Raw genomic sequence first — 22,648 nt, forward strand, 5'->3', positions numbered from 1 at the left:
GGGGCTTATAAAGGCTGCAGATCCTGGTGCCTTGATATCCCCTCTGATTGGTCACTATTCCCTTACACTGGTTACTATAGTAACTCCTGAGCTCAAAGGTCCAATCTCATATGGGACATATGAGGTCCCCCCACACCCCTCCTTCCTTATTGTTTTCCTATTCCCTTTGGGCTTTCTTCTTCTGGACAAGGGCTTCCTTCCCTTTACTAGTATTTTGTAAATATAGACCTTTTGTTGTTCCCAGCTCCCTCATTCTATGGAAATATACCTGTTGCAGCTTTTCAGCTCCTCTATTCTATGGAAATGTACCTTCTGCTCCTCTGCAGCCCTGTGCTTCCTCCATGGTCCCCTTAATTTCTAAACGTTCTTAAACCTATCTTTTTCACCCCCCCAAAATTCCTGTTTCAATATTAGGTCCAGCTTTATGACTGAAGGAGTTCAGAAATATTTGTGAAGTCCACCCCTTCTAATTTAGGTTCCCAGTGCTCCACTAAGAGTGAGCTTAATCAGGTCAAAGAACATCCCATCCTCTTCCAACTCCCATTAACATGCTTATAGATTAATTCTTTTGCAGACCTAATAAAGTAATTATTTAAAAAGTAAAGAACCTAAGTTACATAAAACTACAATTTTGAAGGCATAAGGGATTAATCAATGCACATGGGACTTGAGGGGCTATATAGTACTTGACAGAAGCAAACATATGTTGTGATTTTCATATTTACTTTGATGGTACTTCCAAATCAGGGCATAAGGCAGGAGAGTGCAAGTAAAAAGCAAAAGTCTTAACTGCTGCTGTGAGAGATGACAATTTCATCAAACAACTATGATTTAAGAAACACAGCCCACAGAGGAAGTGACTATAGAGCAGAAGCACGAAATCTATATACAAATATCACTCAGGTTTTTTTAGTCCTGAGCTGTACATATGAAAAATAAAACCTTAAGTTACCAAGTAAGCCACAGCAGCTGGGGAATAAAATGCTGAAGAGAGATTTCATAATCTACAGATTTCTGGAAAGCAAGGTTGTGCTTTATCCCATATTGATGTGGATAAACTGTTACAGTGTGGGCTTCTAGTTGAAAACCCATAAGGCCACAAACTTCAAGGAAGAGAGATACCTTAAAAATAATTTCCCCTCTCTAATCCTGGCACTGCCCCTCAGGAGTAAGGAGATGGGTGAAATAGAACCATCAGAAAAACAAACCAAATAAAACCAAACAGGCTACATGAAGGTGATTAATAGCTACTCAATTCTAGGAGCTAGGATAAAGCTTATCTTCCTTTAGAAATAGATACATTTATTTAACTTACATTGGAGATTTTTAAAAGTTAATGACTAAGCATATGATTCAGTATATGGTTTCTTACTTCCTTTTTAAAGAATATACTATTTCCTGCAGTGAAAATGATTTCATTTGTTTTTCTAGTTGTGAAATTCCTCCTTTTCATTTAAGTAAGCTTAAGAATCCTCATATTTGGCCTTTACTGACTAATTAATACTGTTTTATGTTCATACAACTATTCATTGCAATTATGTTTCCCACTTGACTAAACGGTGTTCTTTGAAGACCTGTTTGTAGTTTCTAATCTTTATTTCTTTTGAACTTGGAATAGTAACTTGTACACAACAGATCCTTAATTCATGTTATCTGAAGAATGAATAAAAGAATAAATGAAAAAGAAAGGTATAAACAAAAACAGGAAATAAACATATGAATGGATATTCAAGGGATCCACAACCTTCCATGTTAATTTCAAATTGCTCCAACTTTTTAAAAAATCGCAATACAATTTGAATGAATCGCACTTTCTCCTTACAGAAGATATGTCCCTTTGGACTAAATCTAACAATTTTTCATCCTGAAATTATATCCAAGGTAGTCCATTTTGTCACATTTCCAGAACTAGAACGCTTCTCTGTCCCATAATTATCATAACATCTTTAAAATGATTTTTTTAGTGAAAAGAAGGCTTCTTTCGCCTAATTTTTACTTCCTCACGACATAACCTTTACTCCCATTAATCTAAGAACACACACACACACACACACACACACACACACACACACTAAACAGAAACAGTTGCCAGAATGCTAGGAGTCAAAGATCAAACTCTCCCATACTGATTTCAGTTCACAAGTGGCCTATTGGCTCAGGAAGTTCTCTCCATCCTCCACTTATTTGTGGTTTTAGAAATAATATTATTTTTCTCATGGAAAACACTAGAAGCCCTAAGACCATTTACATGAAGAACAACTTTAGACTTTCTACAACAGAAGAAATCAGAGAAATTAGGAAAATGGGTAAGAAAGAGACAAGTAACCATGGGTAGGGGCTCACACATGTTAAGTCTGATCAAATTATTGAATAGATACCCCCTCCCTTGGGAACTGATCTTTAGACCACCTCACAACCAACATTCCCTTTCGCTTAGTCCAGTGGTTCTCAACCTTCTGGCCCTTTAAATACAGTTCCTCGTGTTGTGACCCAACCATAAAATTATTTTCGTTGCTGCTTCATAACTGTAATGTTGCTACTGTTATGAATCGTCATGTAAATATGTGATATGCAGGATGGTCTTAGGTGATCCCTGTGAAAGGGTCGTTCGACCGCCAAAGAGGTCGCAACCCACAGGTTGAGAACCTCTGATAGTCCACGTTCCACTTGCTAAGACCACATTCCACTTTCTGAGTCCATATTCCACTTGCTAAGACCTCATTCCATTTGCTAAGACAATTATCCTTCCCCTCTGGACCTTCCCAGGATCCGGACCCAGCCAGAGAATTTTCCGCCTAGAAAAATATTTTAAAATCAAGAGTCCTTTAAAATCTCTGACTCCCTGTCCTTGGGGGCTGGCACCATCTGTGGGCTCAGCCCATCTGGTTTTCCAGACGACCTAATAAAGTCATAGTTCTTTACCCCTTTTGGCCTCATGCATTTCCCTTTGGCGACCCTAACAACACTCAGAAAGCCTGTAACTTCAGGAAGTCAGGCCACCCCTGGCCTTCTCCTTCTTGGACAGCCCTCTGTGTGGTCCCAGAGGGAGCACCCAGATCCCTCTCTCCTCCCCTGCTTGGTCCCCACCAGCGGCTCCGGGCTTTATTTCCCAGCCGCCCTCTGTCACTCTTGGCTTGTAGTCTGCGTGCCACAAAACAATATTATATAGCTGAAACTTTAAAAAAAATCCACATTGTTGTTTTTAAAAGTCCTTTGTTCATTCTTGTTTCCCTCACCATGAATTTCTCTTTTTCCCACGTTGTTCCAATTCCTTACTGTCACTTTCTCCTTTTCACCTTTTTCTCTCTCGCCTCCTTTTCCTTGACATAATACCTTTGTGTCAAGAACTCAATTCCATGTTCTTTCTTACAAAGAAAATTTAAGCATTTATTTTCTTCTTGGCTCACAACCTCTTTTTTGCATATCTGATGATTAATTAATAGCAAAGATACAGCCATTGACGATGGGTCTAACTCTTCTGCATACAAAAGATCAACCAAAGGCTTTGGAAATTTGATATTGACTCCCATCCTCAACAGTAAGTGGAATGGAGTAGTGTAGATATGATTTGCTCACTGACATTAATTAAGCCATATTTGTTAGCAAGTCGGAACACACGGAATCTGAATTTTTAAAAAAAATCTATAATAATACAAGCATAATATGCTAATTAGACCGGACATCCTTCCGGATGAAGCCAGGGCTGCAAGCAGGGGAGGAAGGCCTACTCTTGCACGAATTTTGTGCATTGGGCCTCTCGTATATATATAATAGTTTTATTAACTGTTCATTTTTTATTTCTAACTACTCTCTAATTCAGTATGACATAGAAGATCCAAATGATGGTGTTATCTTACTTGAAAGACACTGAAAAGACAGACATCCAGACAATACGGAAGGAAGTAAGCAGTTTTCATTAAGTGTGAAATTGACTTGTGCTGATAAAAAGGGAAGAGTCTGGGGAATCTCTCTTCCATCACTTAACACATTATAAATAAGGGATCTGAGAGATGTACCAGAAAAGCCAGGAAGGCATGTATTTCTTCCTCCAGTTGCACATCTTGCTTCAATAAATGTTAAGCAAAAAGCAATCATGAGAAGAGAGGGAGGTTAAATTGTATTATTGGAAAATTACTTTCTTTTTTGCTGCATTTTGGAAAACAGAACACAGTGGAGAAGCGCTTATCTAATCCTAATCCAAGAGGCAAGAAATGTGGGATTTGCAAGGAGGCTGAGTCCAGAAGCAGTGGGCAAGAAGATCTGGCCTGAGCTTGGAACTAGCTGCCGAGCTGGCTGTAGTGGACTACGTTGTGGTATTTGGGGCAAGGGATTAATTATATAGTGTTTCTCAGAGAGTAACCCAGGCATTTTTTCCCCCCTGATTAAAGCATAGAGAATAGTAGACTTCATTGTACTCCCTTAATGTAAAGACAAAATCTGTAAAAATGTAATTATTCATATGACATCATAAATATGTTTATTTATTAATAGCATTGATATTAATAACAAACGGTCATCTTAAATATTTAGCTTAGAAAAAGAAATATCAGTAGACAGACAACATGCCATCAAGGGTTTGGAGTCAGTTAAATCTAAAAATCCTTTTACTGAGTCATAGTAAGTGGTTCACTCAGTCCTGATTACTTAACTTTCTAAGCCTGGTTATCTTCACCTTTTAAACAAGAATAATAATCCCATTATAGCAGGATGTTGGTGACAATACGAATATGTACTCAGCTCAATACACAGTAACTATGAACAACATTCTTTTTGATTTTCTTTGTAGAAACTATGACTTGGTTTATCCTTTAGTTTTTATTTTCTCTGCTGAGGATATTAAGGTGTTTTTTTGGGGGGGGGCGCGGGGTGGTGTGGAGAGAGGAAATGCATGTATATATTACCTGTGAACATAAACCTATACAGGGGAAAATTTTAAGAAATTTCTCAACCAGCCCTGGCCAAGGTTGCTCAGTTGGTGGGAACATCATCCCATACACCAACAGGTTGTGGGATCCCAATCAGGGAACATAACTAGGTTCCATCCCCAGTCAGGGGTGTGTGCAAGAGGCAACCAATCTGTTTTTCTCTCACATCGATGCCTCTCTCTCTCTCTCTCTCTCCCTCTCTCCCTCCTTTTTTTTTAGAATCAATGGAAAACATAGCCTTGAGTGAGGATTTTAAAAAAGGAAATTTCTCAACCAGAAAATACAAAATATTGCTTTTTTGATGCTCTCAGTTTGACCATTACATTATGAAGCTGTACAGAGCAGATATAAGATATTTGCCTTCTCTGGGCAAGTCTTCCATTTGAGAAGTAGCCAAAACAAATATATACATAGGATATGAAGGTAAAATAAGCAACAACAGATCGCTTTACTATTCGTTGATGATTTCTAATAAGCTACTTTGAAATCTAAGGAATTTTATTTTGTTTCATTTTGGTAAAGCTAATACATAATCTCAGAGCAGAGGAGACCATAAAGGTGGTGGTGCCAAATCCCTCATCCTGATTTTACCATCTGCTGCCAAGTGGAAAATATCTGATTCAAAAAAGAGCCTCTACTGGGGAAAAAATGTTCCCCCAATGCCTGAAGCCTGAAGCAAAGGAAGGATGAAACAATGGTTTTCAAACTCTTTAATGACATGAAAATCTAGTAAAAAATAGATATTTATATCTGGATGCATACACACACATGCGCCCACACATGCACATATGCACACGGAATAAAAAAGATTTCACAATCAATATATACTCAATTTTCCTGAGTGGAACCATTTGATATATTTAGTTCCATTTTAATTATGTTTCATGCCGAAATACAGTTCAGTGTCCATCTCAGTGTGGAATCTAAACTCGTGAATCCAAGTGAGGAGTAAGCATATTATTTTTCTGTTCTGATGAACCACCCTTAGAAAAGCACGTGTGAATTTATGTCTTTCTTTCCCCTTCTTTTGGCGTCTACTTGAGAAAAGTGAGAATAACTTAGTATTTTTTCTTTTTTTTTTCTTAATATGCACTTTTCAGAGCTTAACTCACAACTTAACATACATCCTGAACAGGAAATCTTCTCAAACAACTTACTCTCTTATCTGATCCTCAACCCAGGGCTGGATTCACTGTCTTGACTTTTATGATTTCAAAACACCTTGTGCATTTATTTCTCCCTCAGTGCTTTGCCATATGGTATGATGATGATATGATGATGATGATGAGTATTTATCTCTGTATCTGTGTGTGTGTGTTTCCCCACTATATGACCTTTTCAAGGTAGGAAGTAGGTCACTAGGGAAGACGATAAATACTAATTTTATGATCAAACAGAAAGGGTTAAAATGATATCTGATAACTGATCTACCCTGGGTGAGAATTTTTTCATTGTTGTTTTACACTAGTATAATGGTATTCTACCCACCTCTCCTGTATGCCAGCAAGCTGCTATATATTCTTATTATGTTTCTCAGAGAGTGTATCTAAGACAACAACAACAAAATAATCTCTTTCAACAAACCCTGAGAAAATTATTCATATATAAGTGAAATATCAGAAAAGCCAGCACAAATAGGTGATCTCTATAAGAATGACCATTGTCCAATAAAGTGAATCCTGATCAATATATATATATAAATCTTCCCTGTGTTATTGGGATTTATTTTTATATTTATCAGTTTTTAAAATAGTCAACACACTGATATGCATTATTTAATGTGATAATAATTTTAAGTTTACTAAGGAGGTTTTATATATTTGTAGGGGAAAAATGACGCTTAAACCAATCCCTGCTTTTTATTCAGTAGAATTCACACACACAAAATAAATATTCATTAAGAAAATACATTCCCGGCTTTGGTGATTGTCAAAACCACAGCGGTTTTTCCACGCCTCAACTATGAGGTTCCCATACTAAAAAATCAGGTGTAAAAGACTACTTCTGTGTACTTTCTGGTTACCAGAAGCATTTTGACTCCTGCTAACCTTCCTTGGCTCCAGCTCCAGCTGTGTGTGAGTGTGGAGGGGAGGTGTTGAGTCTTGGCACAGAGTTGAGCTGGGTTTGACTCTGTCAGTGTACCACTGGTTTCAGATTTCTCTAGTGTTACTCTATGCTTAAGGGGGGTTGATAGGGGTCTGTTTTTTCCCCCACACTTACTCAATATCTGCCTCACTCTCAGTTTCAGGTCTTACCTTGGTGCTATTCTTCAGAGATGGTCTTTCTCCATGTTCTTGTCCCTCTCCCAGAGCAGAGAGCTATCACCTGTGCTTATTGACTCAATGGTGGAGAATAATGACAGCTGGTAAGGGCCTATTCCTCTTCTGAATAAGCCTGAGTCTTAGGCAGGCACTTGTTGGGGAGGGGACATGTGTGTAGAGTTGGGAGACCCTCTCAGTGATTCTGTGATCCTATAGCACTCCCAGCTATATGTTTGTCCCAGCATAAATGACTGCCCCTCTCCCAAGAGTAGAGGTGTGTGTGTTTTTCCTGTTCATTTCCCAGATACAATGGGTTTTCATGAGCAAAAAAAGAAAAGAGGGGGAAAAAATGAGAGAGAGGGAGAACTTATTGGCATGGACAAGTATGGTGATTGCGGGGTGAGGGGAAATAGGGATGGAAGGTGGAACATGACAATCTTCTCAGGGTTTGTTGAGATTATTTTGTTGTTGTTGCCTTCGATACACTATCTAAAAAACATAAGACTATATAGCAGCTTGTTTTATAAGTGTAAAACATCAATAAATAGAGGGAATAAATGGTGATGAAAAATTAAATTATTTTTTAAAGTAAAATGCTTTTTTCTTTTTCATTTTCTTTTGTGTGTGCCTCTTCTGCAGAAGCTTAAGCCTTTCATTCTATATTAGAGATAGTGGAGATGATTTCCTCAATGGCTGCTGGTCAGCTCCCCTAGGCCTGTACCACAGGAGGTGCTGTCTGAGCACTGTGGCCAGTGTTTTTGTTGAGCGCTTGAAGAGGTCCCTGAGAATAACCTGTGAGTATGCATTTTCCTCGTGTCTGCATCCTCCTTCCCAAGGTTTCATATTTTGTCACCAGCCCATACTCCACTTAAAGGAATTTGTTAAAAAGTTTAGCTGAATTTGTATTTGCGTCTAGCAGTGTCTGTCCCAGGTAGGAAAATGCTTTGGGCTTCATCTGTCCTGAGGTGACTGTCTTTTCATAGATTGGGTTAGTTCATGGGGCTGTGATCTTAGCTCTTTGGTGAGTGCAGGAAGGGTTGTGAATTTACTGATTGCCCAGCATCTTCTGGGTAAAAGCATTGTTTAATAGGTAAGAATGACGTTACTTCTAGTTTTCTACATTCTAGAGACCTGGTGCACAAATTTGTGCACTAGTGGGGTTCCTTGGCCTAGCCTGTGGATCAGACTGAAACTGGCTCTCCAACATTCCCCGAGGGGTCCCAGATAGCAAAAGGGCGCAGGCCAGGCCAAGGGACCCCACCGGTGCACGATCGGGGCCGAGGAGGGACATGGAAGGTTGGCCAGCCGGGGAGGGACCACGGGACCCATCTTGCTTAGTCCTGATAAGCCAGACCCCAAAAGCAAGCTAACCTACCAGTCTGAGCATCTGCCCCCTGGTGGTCAGTGCACATCATAGCGAATGGTTGAGCTGCCTTAGAATATCATTAGCATATTACACTTTTATTGATTGAACGGACAACTGGACGACCAGACACTTAGCATATGAGCTTGTATTATATAGGACGGAGTTTCCATTTCTTCAACAAAAAAGCTTGCTACCATGAAGGATTCCAGAACCAAATTCTCTCACAGTTAAAGTAGGGTTATTTTATGATCTTTGTAGCCATGATATTCAAATATTACTACTATTTGATATGGAGATATTAATATAACATGTGCAAAAGTAGTGTTATAATATTTAATACTACCAATATATTTTATAGAAGCCACAGTAATAGTCTTTTATGGCCATGCTAGCTTATTAGTAACACCTGTCCTAACATATTTTTGGGACACAACATCTCTTTCCTATTTTGTATAACTGTTGGAAATCAGTGCAATGTTTGTTCATGTACTTATGCAGATTCAGACCTATTGTTTTAAATGGCCAATATATACACTTTTGTGTAGAAACAAATGTTTCTCTCTTAATTTTTAAATTATTGCTATCTTAAATTTACAACTGGATACCAAATATATTACCTGCATATATTGTTTTAAAATTATGATTTTTTCTTTAACATTAATAGTAATGCTTTTATCAACTGTTAAAAATAAAATATTAAGATGGTTAAATGTGGAAAGTTGACTTTTTGGAATATTTCTACTGTAACCAGTTTTGGGAATATGTAGTTGATTTTCTCAAATCCTCCAAAAGTTAACAATGACATTTTGACTAGAAGTATCAAGGGGAACACTCTGTGGAGATATGAATGTCTAACCAGTATGATGTACTCCTGAAGCTAATGCAGAATAATATTGAATATAAGCTGTAATTGAAAAATAAATCTAATAAATAAAATATAACAAAAGGAATTGATACTTTTGGAAAGCTTATATTAAACATTCTTCCCAGTTATTTAAACTCTATGTTTTTAGTGTCACATCATCTGAATTTTTCTAGATTATAGCACTTAGGGCCATTGTGTGAATACTGTCGGTGTATATAGATTTAATTATAAGCATTTCCATTTTTCCAGAAAAGCAACATAAACACTGTCCGTCAGAAGAATCCTTTATTCTCTGCAAAGTCCAAATGGAAACAGTTGCTAATTATGTTACTTAATGAGCCTTATATTAAAATTTGTATGAAAAATATATGCTGGAATTGGTATCAGGGAAAAGAATATTCTTCCAGAAATAATTGGTATGTTTTGTTGTTTGGACAAATACAGCAATATATACCTTTATATTTCCTTTCTGCTTTTGTTTACAAAAAACTATAACTTGACCAAAGTGTTGGTACTCTGTATTTATTTGCTTTTCTGTTAAATATTTGAATGAGTTATTTTTACTTGTCTATAATATTTATTTCAACATTACAAATCACCATTATTTTTGCAGTTAAAAGGAAATTATTTTAAAATATGTGATAATCAGTTGAAAGCTTCCTTTTATTTAAGCATATGCAGTTGAGATGTCATTGATGTATTGCTTAACTGTAATTTATGTGTGTCTTTTGAAGGATACAATCATTTAGTTCTTACTGTTTTAAATGCTTGTTTTATGATGAGGAGCATTTAATCTGAGGGTTGGCTCAGAAATGCTCTTATTACATTTTTTAAAAGTATGATCACCACTGATAGCATAATAGAACAAATTTTATTTTAAGACAGTAAGGTTTAGTGTAGTCATTGGAGGCAAGCTCTCTCACAGGAATTTCTACATTTGATCCTAACTCCAATTATTATTTGTTTTCTACTTAATCTCATTAAGGCTTAGTTTCTACACACATAAAATAGTACTATGATAATAGTACCTGCTATTAAAGCCTGTTGTGAAGAAAAGTACAAATTCATGCAAAACACTAAGCATTATATCTGGCACTTAAATTCTCGGGAATATTAAGGAAGTGCCACAAATTGGACAGGGAGAACAACTAAGTGAGGTCTCACAGTAACTTCAAAATCTATTTAACTTCTTTATGCAATTTTTTCCTCCAAACTGAATATTAATGGGGAGGGTTAACCTCCCTCTGATGTAAAAATTTATATTTTAATATAAAAATTTCAAAATACAGAAAAACAAGTTGCAAATATAAATGATTATTTTCTCCACTAAGAGTTAATCAGTTAATATTTTGTGGTTTTATTTTCAATTTATTTGTTATAAATTAAAGAATATAAACATGATTCATTGAAATCATAGGAATAAATAGTGCAATGTGTGATAGCCCCGGGGGATGTATAATGTGAAAAAAAGGAGGCTTCAGGTTGCTTAAAAATCTGTGGTCAATGGAAGAAAATATTTGCAAATCATGTATCTGGTAAGGGGTTAATATCCAGAATATATGAGCAACTTTTACAACTCAAAACAAAAAAGCAGAACCTAATTAAAAATGAGCTGAGGACTTGAAACTGCCAATTCATATAACTAAGTCATTTTACCCTTTAAGTGATAGTTTCCTACTTAAAAACAGATTTAATAGTTTTGTCAATTGCGTGGGCATAAAAAGGCAGCGTCCCTCTTTGTCCATTGAAAGATATACTACACCTATATCCAGGTATATGCAGAGTATTGGTTCACTTCTATTTGGCTGAAATGCCAGGACAAATATTTTGTTAAACTCAGATAACTCTTCTGGATACTAATTAATACAAGGGAATTTGAATTCTTTCTTATTCTGTGGAATCCTAAGAAGGCTATTGAGCTTAAAATAGTGCCAATGCAGAGTTATTCCCTTCCCCAGGATCAATAACCTGTTCAGTCAATGATATAATTGGGATACATATGGATCAAAAAATGTAATTTTCAGGAATTTTAGAAATCTTTAACTGTGAAGTGAGTTTTGGAATTATTTTAGGAACTGAGAATTCAGTTAACTTTTTAAGCTGAGGCTCCCAGTCATGTTTTTAAGATAAGATAGGTTAAGCTTGTTGTATCATATATTGTGTATTATGATGTCAATATTACCACTGACCTGCCTGACAGTAATATTATATGGACAGCCCACTGAATAGCTAGTATATCTTTATTTCAGTCTTTTTATTCTATTACTAAAGCTATAATTCATTGCTTGAATGGACAAACATAAAATATTACATAAAACTCAAGTTTAAATGCAAAGACCTTTTCTATTTTACAGTTAACATTGCTATCTGCAAAGCTAAAAAGTTATTTTCCAGACCAGACCTTGAAGCTTCTATTCATCATTTTCTTAACTCAATCTGCCTTTTAGCATATTTCCCCCTGTCAATGAGTTCTCCTAGCATTTTACTTTGAGCAGTGCTTGCATTTATTTTTGACAGAGGTTGGCCTTATTACAAAACCATCCATTTAGATCAATAAACTTCACATAACAGTTGTTGACTAAGCCAATATCCTCTCCTTTAAGACTTTGGGATACAATGCAAGTACTGCATGTTTTTGCCACCTGACATTTTAATTTCACAGAGGGGTCACATAGACATTTTAGACCTGATTTCTACCACCTTGTGGACTAGTTCAGTCACCACAAGTTGTTGCTTTGAATATCAGAGGTCAAAGGAGTGAATTGTATTTTTAAAAATTCATTCTCAGTACAGCCCAATGCGTTCATTCTGAATATCTAGAAATGTTTATATCAATGTATATGGAATGACTGAATTACAAATCTGGGGTGCGACTTAACCTCTCTGTCTCCTTCACTAACACCCCATTACATGCTGATTCCCCACATTCACTGTTTCCTAAATATCCTACGATCCTTATCATTATCTTCTTTTCATAGCCACTTCCGCCATAGGACACCATCGCACTGTCACCGGGACTATTGAAACATTCTCCAAACTAGTATTTGTGCTGCAGTGCTGGCTTCTTGCAATCTGTTCTCTACAGTGACATCAAAAAGAGCTTTCTAAGAACAGAATGCAGGTTGGATCTCCCATACTTTAATAGGACATAAAATATGCTCTATGTTGTGGAACATACCTAATTAGAAATTCAGTCTTTCATACATTTTGCTGCATATTTCATTTAAATGACATAAAATAACAGTAATAAAAGTAATGATAACAAGAACTGTTAACAATATTTTGGCACTTTGTATTGCCATAGATATGCTAAGCTTTCTGCATGAATTTTCTTATGTACTCACATGTTTAAGAGGTTGAATGACTCGCCCAATCTTAAAGAGCAGAGTCAGTATTTAACCTAATTCCTGGCACAAAAGCCAAATCTTAATGACTACGCTATTCAGTTTATACATTGCATTCATCCTCTACTATCTTTCATATTTTAGGACTCAGCTTGTGAGTAACCGCTCTGTGAAGCCTTTCTTAAAATATGCCTGTTGGTTCTGGCCAGGTAGCTCAATTGGTTAGAGCATCATTCTGATGTGTCAAGGTTGTGGGTTCCATCTTCAGTTAGGGCACATACAAGAAGCAACCAATAAGTACATGAATGGGTGGAACAACAACAACAAATTGATGTCTGCCTCTCTCTCTCTCTCTCTCTCTCTCTCTCTCTCTCTCTCTCTTCTTTCTCCTTTCCTCCCTCTCTCTCTCTCCCATCCCCTTCTTCTCTCTCTCTCAAGTCAATAAAAAGACATATGCTTATGCAAACTTCATTAAATAAATTGACCATGTCTCTTTATATAATTTTGCTGTACTTTAACTTCTTTTGCTTTTCCAGGCTTCAGGGTATGAGCTGGGTTTTCCTGTGCCTAGGTTTTGAAAATTCTGTAGTAAAATAAGAATGAATACAATCAATGACTAAGTATATGTTGCTAAACTGAAAATAGTTTCTCATGGCATAGATCATCTTTTGGTTTGCGGTAATGATGTTCCTCCCTGGAGATCTTAAAATTTTCTTTCTTGTATGAAATGATGACAAAATTTTAAATATCCTTAAAAATGAAGTTAAACTCTGAGCCCCCCACCCTAATTTTAGAATATTAATTTATGAAATCTAATAATATGGAAATTTGTGTTCTACACTGAAATTCTTATAGGAACTTTCTAGGTGTATTCTTTTCTAGAGCAAAAGCTCTTTATTTTATTTTTTAAAATATATTTTATTGATTTTTACAGAGAGGCAGGGAGAGAGATAGCTAGAAACACCAATGAGAGAGAAATATCGATCAGCTGCCTCCTGCACATCTCCTACTGGGGATGTGCCCGCAACCCAGGTACATGCCCTTGACCGGAATCAAACCTGGGACCCTTCAGTCTGCAGGCCGACGCTCTGTCCACTGAGCCAAACCAGTTTCGGCAGTAAAAGCTCTTTAAATATGAGTCATTTCCTATTAATTTTTGCATTCCTGGGGCCCGTATCGTTTCTGTTTGCAGCACATGCTTAATAATGTTACTTTTGAATGCAGAGACATACCTGTAAGGTTTCTTTCACGTTACAAAGTTTCTATAACATGCTGTCAGTCAGATGTTTATACCTTATTTCTTGCTACTAGAACTGCTGCTGTTATTACCACAATTACCAAGCCTGCTCTGTTGCACTACCATTTAAATGTTTCATGTGTGATATCTCCTCCTTTCCCCACATAAACACATGTTACAACAGATGGGGCAGGCTTAATTATTTTCATTTAGCAAAGACAGCAACGCTCAGGGAGATAAAATATTTGGCAACAGTTCTTCACTTATTAAGCGGTACAACTGGAATAAGAACCTGATCCTCTCTCTTGTCAGCCTACTGAGCTTTCATGCACCTGTCGCCGCCTCAATGCAGGCCCTTTCTTCACACACTAGTTCATGAGGACATTGGCAAGGACTGCGTTGAGTATTTTCTCACAACAATAGTGAAAGTGCTCTACACATGAAGACATTTTAGCAGCAATAACTGAGGTTAGCCGAAGCCGGTTTGGCTCAGTGGATGGAGCGTCGGTCGGCCTGCGGACTGAAAGGTCCCAGGTTCGATTCCGGTCAAGGGCATGTACCTGGGTTGGGGGCACATCCCCAGTAGGAGATGTGCGGGAGGTGGCTGATCGATGTCTCTCTCTCATCGATGTTTCTAACTCTCTATCTCTCTCCCTTCCTCTCTGTAAAAAATCAGTAAGAAATATTTAAAAAAAAAATAACTGAGGTTAACTAAAGCAGGTTGTAGTTTATTTTTGGAGAGTTCTAAATCAGGATTCTCGTCCAGACTTCTCAGACACATGTTAATTTGGCCAATGGGTACATCAGTTAGCTGGAATGGTCTGATTTAAAAATAAAATTTGGGGATATTTTTTCATCCTTACCTATGCTTAATAAATGGATGTACTGAGTGCTTTCAAGGATCCCAATTACCCTTCTTTTTAGAAGTCATTTATGGTCAACCCAGAAGAATAGACAAATGATTGGCAACACTTCATTCTACTAAAGGGATCCTAGAGCTCACGTAACAATCTAAAGGTGTTTTGTAAAAGCCGTTGCCACGTACAATGTCAAAAAAATGAGAGAGAAATATACTTTTACATAAATTGCAGACTAAATATACCAAAAATGGTCAAAATATATTTTGCCGTTTTAAAAGAGATTTTTAAAATTAAGACATTTTTAGGTTCACAGCAAAATTGAGGAAAAGGTCCTGAGATATCCCATGCACCCTTACTCCCTAACATGTATTGCCTCACCCATAATCAACATCCCCCATCAGAGCGGTACATTTGTTAGAATTAATGAACCTACATTGGTACTTTAAAATCACCCCAAAATGCACAGTTTGCATTATAGTTCACTCTTAGTGTTGTACATTGGGGTTGGACAAATGTATAATAGCATGAGTCCATTATTATGGTCTCACATACAGTATTTTCAACACCCTAAATGCCCTCTGTGCTCGACCTCTTCATCTCCTCCTGCTCAGTTCTAGTAACCACTTATCTTTTTCTTGTCTCTGTAGTTTTGCTCTTCCAGAATGTCATATAGTTAGAATCATACAGTATGTAGCCTTTTCAGGTTAGTTTTTTTTCCACTTAATAGCATGCATTTACTTTTCCTTCATGTCTTTTCATGGCTGCATAGCTCCTTTCTTTTTAGCACTTAATGATATCCCATTATAGGGATGTACCACAGTTTATTTATCTATTCACTTACTGAAGGACATCTTGGTTACTTCCAGGCTTTGGCAATTATGAAAGTGGCTATAAACATCCATGTGTAGGTTTTTGTATGGACATAAATTCTCAACTCCTCTGGGTAAACACCAAGCAGCATGATTGCTGCTAGTTCATATGGTAAAAACATGTTTTGTACAAAACTGCCCAACTGTTTTCTGAAGTGGCTGTACTGTTAGGCATCCCCACCACCAATGAATGAGAGTTCCTGTTATTCTGCATCCGTATCAGCATTTGGTGTTGTCAGTGTTCCAGATTTGTTAATAGGTGTGTAGTGTTATCTCACTGTTGTTTTAATTTGCATTTCCTTGGAGACATATGCTACTGAGCACTTTTCATATGCTTATTTGCTTAAATGAAGTGTCTGTGAATGTCTTTAGCTCACTTTTTCATTGGATCATCTACTTTCTTATTGTTGAGTTTTTTAAAGTTTATTTATATTTTGAGTAATCATTTATTGGATGTGTCTTTTGAAAATATTGTGTTTTGTGAGATAAGTCTGTGACTTATTTTCTTATTTCTTGACATTGTCTGTCTCGCAGAATAGATTAAAAGATATTTTCAAACTTTGGAATCTCTGCATGTCCAAATATACCTGAGCCAATGAAAAGATAAACTTCTAACAGTTCTAAGAGACCATCTTACCTGGTAGCTTTAGAGATGCATCTACTTTCAGTGAACCTGATCCTAAGCACAAAATTAAGTGTAGGTTTAGGTGATGACACCAACAAATATGACATTTTTTAGCAATGATATATTATTAACCCTCAATGCTGCTCCTCAGGTCCTTTCTCATCCTTTCTCACTTGATCAGAATTTGACTTTTAATCAATAAGAATTTCAGTTTATCTTGCACATATGCATTACTATAACAAAGGGCTAGCTTAATGGGGTATGGAAGAAAGACCCAAAGAGGCAGATGAGTTTTTTAAAAAATTACACATTTACAAGCAAAATTTTCAGAGTAACATCAAGGCCAGACACTCTGAGGGAGCACTGTAAGCTTAGATTAATCTATGCATATTCAGAGACATATTATGATTTTTGTGAACTCTGGGGGCTCTTGCCTTTGTAGGCTCCTTCCTTTGTAAAAAATATTTTAAATGTTATGACCACATTGGCAGAAGGAATAATATGATCCAGACTGCATTGATTATCATGCATTCACTATTATTAATTTTTTTTCTTTCTGATATTAAAAGAAATTAAAACATTTTTGCATGTCCCTAAAAGTATCATGGGCCTGAGGCACCGTGCCTGATGGATAAGTCGCTCCATTACATATTTCTCATTACTTTAGTGATTTCTATTGTTTTAAATTTTATCCTCAAAATTCACTGCTTTCCATTTATTAGGAAGCTGAAATTGACCAGTATATTAATAATAGCTAGCATTTTTTTGCACAAGTGCTTACTCTATATAATACTTACTCAGGTATTGTTCTAAGTACTTTTACACATATTCGCTCATTGAGTTTGTATAACAAGCATAAGAGGGAATATTACTTCTATCACATCTCTTGGTTTCTGCTCTCTCATGAAAAAAATATTTTATTTTGTTTACAATTTTGTGGGTTGGGATTTGGTAAGGGCTCACGAGGGCAAATCTTGCTTGAAGAGTTGCATGCATTATAGTTAGATAACAGTTGTGGCTACAGTCATCTGCTACCTGAACTGACTGGATTTCCAACACAGCTGACAGTAGATGCTGGCTGTTGGCTGGGAGATCAGCTGGGTCTGTTGTTGACAGGAGTGAATGTGGATCTCAGGGTAGTTGGTATTTGCACCTGTGGGCTGGCTTCCCTCAGGAAACAAGAGAAAAGCAGGTGGAGACTCTATGGCCTTTTCTGACTCAGCCTTGGCCTATGAAGCAATATGTTTACTGCAGTCTATGGAACACAAGTGCATCATTAAGGGAGGTCAAAGTCAAGAGTAAGAGACAAAGACCATAATTCTCAATGGAAGAAGTGCCAAAAGATCTACAGGCTTTAAAGACAAACAAACAGACAAACAAAAACTGCCTTAATTCCCTACTGAGTTTTGAGAAAACTGAGAGTTAAAGTACTTTCAAATGCTTGCATGACTCATAAGTCAAGGATTTAGGATTTCAACCCAGGCAGTTCGGAATCCAGAGAACTTACTCAAAACTACTCTACACAGAGCGGCATTTTAGATAATATAGCCTATGTATCCATTCTGCTGAAATATGGCAGATTGATTTAACATCATGTCCATTATTCATATTTCTTTTTGAGTAAAGAGAAAAGGCTATAAAATGGAATTTTAAAATTCATTTAGTCCAACACCATTGTTTAATGCAGGGTTAGGCAAACTATGGCCAATGAACCACATTTAGCCCATAATCTCAGTAAAAAAGATTTTATTGGCACAAAATTCCCCCTGTTTGCTTACATGTTTTCTATGGCTGCTTTTCTGCTCAGATGGCAGAGTTCAGGGATTGTGAGAAAGATCATCTGCCCTTAAAAGCCTACAATATTTATTATCTGACCTTTATTAAAATATTTTCAACTTCCATTTAAAGAATGAGGTGTTAAGGTAAAAAAAAAACAGGCTTACAATAAGAGAGGCTAAATAAGTAGCCAAATATATTACTAAATGGGTCAGTGCCAGGAGTGATACTTTTATATAGGTAGTATCTCTAAAGTGAACATTCATTTCCATTTTATAATGTCAGCACTTCTTTGTTCTAGCAATAGCGACAACCTATGGCAGCGGTTCTCAACCTGTGGGTCGCAACCCCTTTGGGGGTCGAACGACCCTTTCACAGGGGTCACCTAAATACATCCTGCATATCAGATATTTACATTACGATTCATAACAGTAGCAAAATTACAGTTATGAAGTAGCAATGAAAATAATTTTATGGTTGGGGGTCACCACAACATGAGGAACTGTATTAAAGGGTTGCGGCATTAGGAAGGTTGAGAACCACTTATCTATGGTATAGTAGAGTCACAGTATAGAATATATAAAAATGCCTGAAGCATCATGGTGTAGTGCAGTGGTTCTCAACCTTGGCTGCACATTAGAATCTTTTTAAAATCCTGATTTCTGGGCCTCATCCGCCGGAAATTCTGTTTCTTTGTTACTAATGTTGTGGCTCCACCCCATAACAAAGAAACAGAATTTCCGGCGGATGAGGCCCAGAAATCAGGATTTTAAAAAGATTCTAATGTGCAGCCAAGGTTGAGAACCACTGGTGTAGTGGAAAGAACATAAATGTGAAATAAATAAATAAAAAAACCCTTCCAGTTGTACTTATCAGAAGTTTCTACTGAGCTTCAGATCCCCAATTTCTCAAATGGGATTTTTGATTCTTTTTTTTAAAAAAAATATATTTTATTGATTATTTTAAAGAGAGGAAGGGAGAGGGATAGAGAGTTAGAAACATCAATGAGAGAGAAACATTGATCAGCTGCCTCCTGCACACTCCCCACTGGGGTTGTGCCTGCAACCAAGGTACATGCTCTTGACTGGAATCGAACCTGGGACCTTTCAGTCCGCAGGCGGACACTCTATCCACTGAGCCAAACCGGTTAGGGCGGATTTTTGATTCTTAATCAATTACTAAATATAGAGTATATTGAATCTTAATAAATGTTAGACGTGAGTTTCTAAGTGTTGACATAGAAGAATAATTCACAACCACTGAGGTACGGAAAAAAACAGGAAAAGGCTGAGAGAAAACCTAGACCTGTAACCCCCAGGATTGAAAGTTAGTTCTATATCTAAGAAAAGAATATTACTTGGAAAAACTTAGGTAATAAGTCTAAGAATAGAGGAACCAGGGTACAGGATATATGGAGACCCTCTGCAATTTTCTGTATTTCTAAAACTGTTCTAAAAAATAAAGTTTATGTAAAAGAAAACCTATTGCCCAGCGAGTGTGGCTCGGTTGTTAAGCATCTATCTACCTATGAATCAGGAGGTCACAGTTCAATTCCTCATCAGGACACATGCTCTGGTTGTGGACTTGATCCCCAGTGTGGGGCAAGTAGGAGGCAGCCGATCAATGATTTTCTCTCATCACTGATGTTTCTATCTCTCTCTCCCCTTCTCTTCTTCTCTGAAATTAATAAAAATATATTTGAAAAAAGAAAAGAAAACCTATTGGTTGTTCATTGGATTTTTTCACAGAAATCCACAGACTCAAGTCATTGGTTTTCCTGAATTTTAGTTAGAAGACATGTTTGTGGTTATGAGGCTATCTCTAATCCTATATAATAGAAGTGTAATATGCAAATCGACCCTAATGGTGGAACGACTGGTCACTATGACGCACACTGACCACCAGGGGGCAGACACTCAATGCAGGAGCTGCCCCCTGGTGGTCAGTGCGCTCCTACAGGGGAAGTTCTGCTCCTTAGCCACAAACTGGGCTGATGGCTGCGAGCGCAGTGGTGGTAGCAGGAGCCTCTCCCACCTCCGTGGCAGTGCTAATGATGTCCAACTGCGGCTTAGGCCCGCTCCCCAGCAGTCGGACATCCCCCAAGGGCTCCTAGGCTGCCAGAAGGATATCTGACTGCCGGCTTAGGCCCAGTCTCCCAGGGAGCAGGCCTAAGCTGGCAGGTGTACATCCCCCAACGGTTCCTGGACTGCAAGAGGACGTAGGCTGGGCTGAAGGACAACCCCCCCTCACCCCCTCGAGTGCACGAATTTTCCTGCACCAGGTCTCTAGTAAGAAATAATTAAGTTACATCTTATAAACATTGAAGCATAACAGTGTCTTAAGAAGACATTTGCTATGTAAATCAAGTAATAATATGCATAATCATAAGCAGACTTGGCCACTTGACCAAACTTTGGAAACACACAAAACCATGCACTTAGACAGACTTGTATCCATAGAGAGCTACCTCCTTCTGTTTAATTCATGATATAATATAGGTGATGTATTATTAATTCGTTGCATATAATATTCATATAGAATAGAGTCTACTAGCTATTGTATGTCATTTATTATTTGTAATGCTTCATATTAAAGTGCAGAAGTGCTTGGTTTTCTTCTTTGAAGTGCCATAGGGAAGAACATTATAATGAAAACATTCCTCATTTTGCAAAATATGTTTCTGATTTTATTCCTATTTTGCAAGTGATCTAAGTTATGAAAGGCAATTTGAATTGTCAGTCACTGTCTGGGCATGGTTTAAATGATGGGTTTTGCTTAGAATAGTACAGAATAAACAAGTTTAGTTTCAAAGAGTTCTAGCCTTCAAATTTTACAAATATTAAAACTTTACGAGAGGAATTTAAGTTACCATAAAAATGTGACAGTATTTTTTCAGTAACAAAATATATATGCCTTTGAAAGACACTGTTTATTTTTCATTGGAGTGGAAATTACATTTCATTACTTTCTTATAGTAAAAGCAATTTGAACCATTGCTTTCCGCTGAGAGAATAAAAAATGAGCTTTTTAAAATTTTGTATTGATAATTAAGCATGCAAACAGGCATGCATAATTATTTAACAAGCCATTTCACATGCCAGAAAGTAGAATATTTCAAAACCAAGTGAGGGGATATTTTCGAAAATATTAATATCTACAGGGCATGTATATACACATGTATTATTTTGAGTTAATAAAAATTGTAATTATCCTTTGTATTCTGTAGCATTATATAGATTCAAATTTTGCCTTCTTTCCCCTTACTTACATTTACAATGCTGTTACTTCTGAAATTAAGTCTTTATTTTAATTTTAATTGTGTTTTCTCTCTCAATTTAAGTATCAAAAAGGAGCTAAGTAGAAAGAGGTCCCACTCAGCATATGGAGTCTACATCGTTTACACTGGGTAGTGGAAGTTAGAACCATAGGACCAACTGCTCAGCATCAACCCTTTCTTCTGGGAACTACCTCTGCTCGCATGTGCTCTAGCCACCCTGGAGGGAGTTGGCATATTCTTACACATCACCCCACAGCTTGACCTTCAGTTGAACAAGGTGAGTCAAAGATGGGCAGCTGCAAAATGAGGTCAATGTATCCTCTCCTGGGATTTCTGGTCTTGGAATTAATAGAGTTTGTCTCTCTCCATCAACTGAACCTGCAATATATAAAACCAGCAGTAATGTTTGCCATGCTGTAGAAAAAAGGTATTTTATAGGCAGGGAATAAGGGATCCAGCACACGGGGTAGAAATGGGAGACACACTCAGAACAACCAATCAGCAAGTGACAGTTGTTCTAAGGCTCAGCTGCACACGTCACTTTAGCAGACACTATTGGTTTCCACTCGGATCCTTTTGTAACCAATTCTGTCGGCTCAGCTCCCAACTTCTTGTGCTTTGCTCTTAATTGCTCACACTTGCACCCTTCTTCAGAGAATTATCTTTGGTCCTTGGAGATGCCTGATCATTTGGATAGCTTGAGGAAAACACAGTTAAAGCACAGGTCGCCTGGTATAGTCAAAGCCTGAATGATGGAAGGATACAAAAGCTCAAATCTTTTCAGAGATGGGGAACAAATTCCGAGGAAGAATTTACACTTCACAGCTTCCTGAAGGACCAGTCGGGGTCTGGGCTTCACATGAAATCACACCTTTGATGAACTGCTCCCCTGTTCTTTCCCCACCTCCTAATTGGTTTCCCTTGGAAGTGTTTTTCCATAAATTACTTGTACCCAACTCCTTGGCTCAGGGTTTGCTTCTGCTTTTTCCACCTACCTGAGTCATCTGGGTTTGTTCATGATCTTTCAGTAGATTCTCCTTTCATTTTAATTAATTTACATTGAGTTTTTATGACTTGCTGCCAAGGAAATTTTAAGCACAGCAAATCCCACCATCACACTATAAATGAGTCTAAAATAATCAAGTGTGGAACACATGTGGGATTTGTATTATTATGCATTAATGAAATGACTTCTATCAACCTGCTGGAGACTGTAAATAATGACTAAGCACTAAAATCCTAA

The 22,648-nt window shown here is 37.3% G+C and overlaps 1 long non-coding RNA gene across 1 annotated transcript in view; it reads left to right on the forward strand.

Annotated features, from left to right (window-relative positions):
- LOC107184899 overlaps positions 1-22,025 on the forward strand; it is a 33,607-nt gene extending 11,582 nt beyond the window's left edge. Inside the window, exons 2-3 of the long non-coding RNA XR_001515798.1 lie at positions 7,826-7,980; positions 21,469-22,025. This is a non-coding gene — a long non-coding RNA (uncharacterized LOC107184899). The remainder of the gene's footprint in view (positions 1-7,825; positions 7,981-21,468) is intronic.
- The last annotated feature ends 623 nt before the right edge of the window (positions 22,026-22,648 follow it).

The sequence above is a fragment of the Myotis davidii genome, unplaced genomic scaffold (assembly GCF_000327345.1).
Source record: "Myotis davidii unplaced genomic scaffold, ASM32734v1 scaffold8, whole genome shotgun sequence".
Classification (NCBI taxonomy): Eukaryota; Metazoa; Chordata; class Mammalia; order Chiroptera; family Vespertilionidae; genus Myotis; species Myotis davidii.